A 6,000-nucleotide genomic window follows, 5' to 3' on the forward strand; every position below is an offset into this window, starting at 1 on the left:
ACTTGTGATCTCTGTCTGTCAAATAAATAAATAAAAATCTTAAAAAAAAAAAAAAAGAATTGTCTGATCTGATATACATGAACTTACTCCTCCTCCAGCACATGCATAGACCACATTTTGCTGGTGGCTATGGGATACCAAGAGCCAACACTTAATAGGATGCCTCTCTACCAGAAAGGATCCCAAGTCCTCAGAAAGGATCTACGAGTCCCCTTGAATTCTTCACCTAGGAGGACATAGGGATAAATCAAATTTCTCATTGTCACACAGCTGCTAAGTGACAGGGTAGGATTTGGGGCCCAAGTCTGCGACCAAAGTTCAGGGTCCTCTTTATTGCACCATCCAGCCTGTCCTTGGGTGGCTTCCCAAGCTTTAATGTTTCAGGCAAGTGGACCCAGTACTGTATAAATTAACTATTGCTGGTAACAAACCATCCCCAAAATGTAGTGGTTTAAAACAATAACTGTTATTTCTCATGATTCTGTGGGTTGACAAGATGGGTCTTCTGATCTTACCTGGACTCACTCAGTAGCTGTGGTCATCTGGCAGCTTGGCTGGTTGGCCTACGATGGCTTCATTCATATGTCTGGAGCCTCAGCTGGGATTTCTGGCCTTCTCTTCCAGCTGGACTTCTTCAGAAGGTGGTGGATATGTTCCAAGAGAGTGAGAGCAGAAGCGGTAAGGTCTTGGCAACAGCCCCTTCTGCTGCATTCTTTCTGTTAAAGAAAGTCACAAAATCAGCTTCGATTCAAACGGTGGGAAAACAGACCCCATCTTAGATGGGAGGGCATGCAAAGAATTTGTGGCCACCTTTAATCTATTATAGTTAGGGTGCCTGGGTGGCTCAGTAATTAAGCGTCTGCCTTCGGTCCTGAGATCGAGCCCTGCATCAGGTTCCTTGCTCAGTGGGAAACTTGCTTCTCCCTCTCCCACTCCCCCTGCTTGTGTTCCCTCTCTTGCTGTGACTCTTTCTGTCAGATAAATAAATAAAATCTTAAAAAAAAATCTACTAAAGTAGCCATCCTTATATATACCCCTGCTATATAGGCAGTGTGTGTGTCTCTAAAGTGTGTACCAAGGAGTAGAATTGTCAGAACTGGGTTTTCCAACTTGAGTTTTTTTAGTTACTCAAAGATTTTTTATTGCAATATAATCCATATATCATAAAATTCACCATTTTAAAAGGGTGTATTCAAGACTTTTTAGGTTGTGCAACCATCACTATGATCTAATTCCAGGACATTTCTTTAACCCAAAAGGACCCTCCTAACTCATTAGTAGTCAATCTTCACTTCCCTCCTCCTTAGCCCCTGGCAAACACCTATAGATTTAACTATTTTGAGCATTTCATATAAATGGAATCATATAACATGTGATGTTTTGTATCTGGCTTCTTAAACTTGGCATAAGGTTTTCAGGTTCATCTACATTGTAGCATGTATCATTACTTCATTCCTTTTTTATGGCTGAATAATATTCCACTGTATTGATTAACCACAATTTGTTTATCTATTCATCATCTGATAGACATTTATGTTGTTTCTGCTTTTTAGCTGTTATGAATAATACTATTATGAATGTTCATGCACAAGTTTTTGTACAAACACACATTTTCTCTTCTCTGGGATATATACCTTAGAGTAGAATTGCTGGGTCATACAGTAATTCTATGTTTAACTTTTTGAGGAAGTGCCAAACTAGTTTCCACAGTGGCTGAACCATTTTACGTTTCTACCAACAATTCATGAGGTTTCCAATTTCTCCAAATCTTTGCCAACACTTGCTATTTTCCATTAAAAAAATTATAGCCATTCTAGTGAGTGTAAAGTGCTATTTTGTTGTGATTTTGATTTGCATTTCTCTAATGATTAATGATGTGGAGCATTTTTTCATGCGTTTATTGGCCATTGGCATGTCTTCTTTGGAGAAAGGTCTACTGAAATCCTTTGTCCACTTTTAGAATGGGTTGTCTTTTTATTGTTGAATTTTAAGAGTTCTTTTTTCCTTTAAGATTTTATTTATTTATTTGACAGAGAGAGAGCAAAGCAGGGGGAGCAGCAGGCAGAGGCAAAGGGAGAAGCAGAAGCAGGCAGAGGAAGAGGGAAAAGCAGGCTCCCCACTGAGCAAGGAGCCCAATGTGGGGCTCGATCCCAGGACTCTGGGATCATGATCTGAGCTGAGGGCAGATGCTTAACCAACTGAGCCAACCAGGGGCCCCTGTAAGAGTTCTTTATATATTCTGGGTATTAGACCCCAGTCAAATATATGATGTGCAGATACTTTTTTTCCCATTCTGTGGGTTGTCTTTTCACTTTCTCAACAGTATCCTTTAAAACACAGAAGTTTTTATATTCATGAAGTCCAAATTATCTATTTTTTCTTTGATTGCTCATGCTTTTAGTGTCATATCCAAGAAATCATTACTTAAACCTAGGTTATGAAAAGTTACACTCATGTTTTCTTCTAAAAGTTTTACAATTTTAGCTCTTACATGTAGGTCTTTGATCCAATTTTAGTTCATTCTTAAATATGGTGTGAGGTAAGGGTCCAGCCTCATTTCCTTGGATATCCAATACCATTTGCTGAAAAGACTCCTCTCTCCCTATCGGGTTGTCTTGGGATCATTATTGAAAATCAACTGGGTACCATTACAATATCAAACATTACAAGTATCAGCCAGCATCCTTGTCTTGTTCCTAGTCTGGGAATAATTCTATTATTTCACCATTATGTATGCTGTTTGATATGTGTATTATCAGGCACAAGAATTTCTCTTTAATTTGTATTTATTAATGCTTAATCATAAATGACTATTAATTTTATCACCTACTTTTTTCTGGGGTTATTGAGGTGATCAGATTTTTCTCTTTTAACCATGCCATGTAGTGTATTACATTAATAGATTATCTGTTGGTGAAAGGCTTCTGCAATCCTGGGACAACTAATGGCAATTATTTTCTAGTCTGAGTTCCTTTTCTATCTCCTTGTCTCCGATCATGCTTTGGAGGGTCAATGTTGTTTCCTGTTCTGTGTCCTCATCAAAAATTCCAGTTTCTTAGTTGAAATGTTCTCTTAGAAGTTTCCGGAAGCTTGGATTTGCTCATTAGTGATGTGGTGGGGGTGGCTGAGAGGCTCCAGGGCAGACCCCAGGGCTTTAGGCTACGTATTTTCCAGAGGAGCCAGATGAAAGTCAGGGGCAGAGCAAGAAACAGCCTTCCAAAGTCACCTACTTTAGTCACTAAGCAGCAGATTTCAAATTCTCTGTCCTTATCTGTAAAGTTTATTCTGTCTCATAAACATTTTTCTGGTGAAAAGTATAACTTTTCTCATTTCACGTTCTGAGCACTTCCTATAAGCCAGGCACTGTGCTCTGTGATTTATATATGCATTAGCTACCATTTACTGAACCTTTAGCCAGCTGTAGGCACCGTGTTAATCGTTCTACAATAGTATTTCATTTAATCCCCTTACCCACGCTATGGGGAGGTATTATCATCTCTAGTTTGCAGAAGAGGAAATGAAGGTTGAGAGAGGCTGAATTGCTGGTGGTCTTTAAGACAGAGCCGAGGTTCAAAATCAGGTTCGTCTCATTGCAGAGCCTATGCCCTTAGCCACTGTTGTACATGCTATGCATAATCAGCTCCGTCAGCCCAAACTCCCATGATCAGTATTAAGTACCAACAGCTCCGTGTGACCAGAGCGTGACCAAGCATTGCCAAGTGTGATTGGCTGGAGTTACTTGTGGTCTGATTGGTCTCGGTGTCAGGCCGTGACACATGCTCACATGAGGTGTTCTGCTGTAACAGCTCCCTTAGGGAAAATGGTATGTGCTTTTCTTTTTAAGCTTCTAAGAAATAGCAGCTTTATCTGTGATGTAATTAATCTACCATATAAGTGCTCAATTTAAAGTCAGAATTTTCTGTGTATTCACAGACTTGAACAACCATCACCATAATCGATTTTGGAATATTTTCATCACCTTCACCTTTTCTGGATATTTCATCTAAATGGAATCATACAACATGTGGCCTTTACAGGCCGTCTTCTTTCACTTTAAATACCATCTGAAGGCATAATTACCCATATTGTAGCATATACCAGTACTTTCTTATTTCTTTTTATTTTCAAGTCATATTCCATTGTATGGATATACCACATTTATTCTCCCATTCATGCATTGATCGACATTTGGGTTGTTTTTGGCTATTAAAAATAATGCTGCTATGAGTATTTATATACCAGGTCCTAATACAGACCTGTGTTTGATTTTTTATATGGTATATAAGCATTGCTTCTTCTAAGACAATCTCTGTCCATGTCCAATTCAATCTTTTACATTCAAAAGTGTTCAAAAGCATTTCCTTTAACAAACAGCTGAAAAATGTTTTGGCAGTGGGTTCATTCACAAACTACAAGTGGGAGACTGAGGTAGAAATGGTTTCTCCGGGCAAGGAGTCACCCATTCTCCACTGATTATACCCTGACTGCGTCAGCCCCTGGCACACCAGCGTCCTAGTTACCTTTCTAGCTAACCCCAGCTATTCCAGATTTAGCCTTGTTTCTGTTCCCACTGTGGTCTTCCCCATCTCAGCAATGGCAATTCAGTACTATTGTTCAGGCCACAAACCTTGAGGTGGTTCCCACTCCCCTCTTTTCTTTCCTTCACATCCTAATCCAAGCAAATCCTGTTGGTTCTATCTTCAAGATACAACCAGAAGTCAAGCCCCTTTCACCCTGGATTATGACAATGGTCTCCAATGGTCTTCCTGTTTCTGGTCCCTGGTCTGTTCTCCCCACAATGGCCAGATCACGTCACTGCTCTGCTCAAGTCCCTCCTATGGCTTCTATCCTCCTTGGTGCAAAAGCCCAAATCCTTGCAATGGTTACAAGGTCTTATGAGATTTCATCTCTGTTACCTGTCAGGGTTCTTCTACTTCCTTCTCATTCACTCCTTTTCATACATGGGCCTCAGAACTGTTCTCAAGCAAGCTGGAGTATACCCCTGCCGCAGGGCCTTTGCCCATGCTGTCCCCACTTGTCCGTCACACTCTTGACACTTGAGGACGTCCTTCAAGTTTTGACTTCCTTCCACTGAGGACTTCTCTGACTTCCCTATTGAACGTGGTGCCCTCATCACATCATTCGCTACTTTCCAACTCCCTCACCCTGCTTTAGTTTCTCACTTGCTAATGTAATATCATTTACCTTTTATTATGTTCATTGTTTTCCCCTCCTCCCACTCTGCCATCTGCACTCTTGCCAAGTCAGCCCAGGGAAGGCTGAGATTTTTGAGTGTTTTTTTCCCCAGACTCTGGAACAGACCTGGCACTGTTGAATGAATGACCAAGTCACTTGGTGGGATCAGCCCATTCCAAGTTGCTCTTTCCTCCATTTCTCTCTGTCTTTTTTTTTTTTTTTTAAGATTTTATTTATTTATTTGACAGACAGAGATCACAGGTAGGCAGAGAGGCAGGCAGAGAGAGGAAGGGAAGCAGGCTCCCTGCTGAGCAGAGAGCCTGATGTGGGGCTCGATCCCAGGACCCTGAGATCATGACCTGAGCCGAAGGCAGAGGCTTAACCTGCTGAGCCACCCAGGCATCCCAAAATGTGATTTTTACTAATTAATGGGTTGACAACTTCTTCTCACCTTTTCTCATGCAGTTTTTGGTTGCAAACTCTTCATTCACCTCTTCATATGATGGCCATTTTGTAATATTCTCTACTGAGAGAATAGAAAGATAATTTAGTCTTTTTCTAGAATGGTTGATCAAAAATTGTTAATTATCACTAACAGTTTAAGAAGGTTTCCTGCTCATTTTTAATAAGTCAATTTTTGTTATTTCATATATCAAAAATTTTTAATACTTTTCATATTAAAAATGAGTAAATTTTTGGATTGTCCAATTTGGGACAACTTTACTAAATTTCTTTCATATATGAACTGAATAATTTCAGGGTGGTTTTTTTTTTTTTAAAGACTTATTTATTTGACAGACAGAG

At 39.9% G+C, this 6,000-nt stretch overlaps 1 protein-coding gene across 1 annotated transcript in view; it reads right to left on the reverse strand.

The window, feature by feature from the left end:
- CDH3 (cadherin 3) overlaps nt 1–5,730 on the reverse strand; it is a 67,557-nt gene extending 61,827 nt beyond the window's left edge. The window contains exons 1-2 of the mRNA XM_047712224.1: nt 5,648–5,730; nt 516–716 (exon numbers count right to left, since the gene is read on the reverse strand). The gene's annotated coding sequence lies outside the window, so the exon portion shown is untranslated. The remainder of the gene's footprint in view (nt 1–515; nt 717–5,647) is intronic.
- Nucleotides 5,731–6,000: the final 270 nt, after the last annotated feature.

The sequence above is a fragment of the Lutra lutra genome, chromosome 17 (genome assembly GCF_902655055.1).
Source record: "Lutra lutra chromosome 17, mLutLut1.2, whole genome shotgun sequence".
Classification (NCBI taxonomy): domain Eukaryota; kingdom Metazoa; phylum Chordata; class Mammalia; order Carnivora; family Mustelidae; genus Lutra; species Lutra lutra.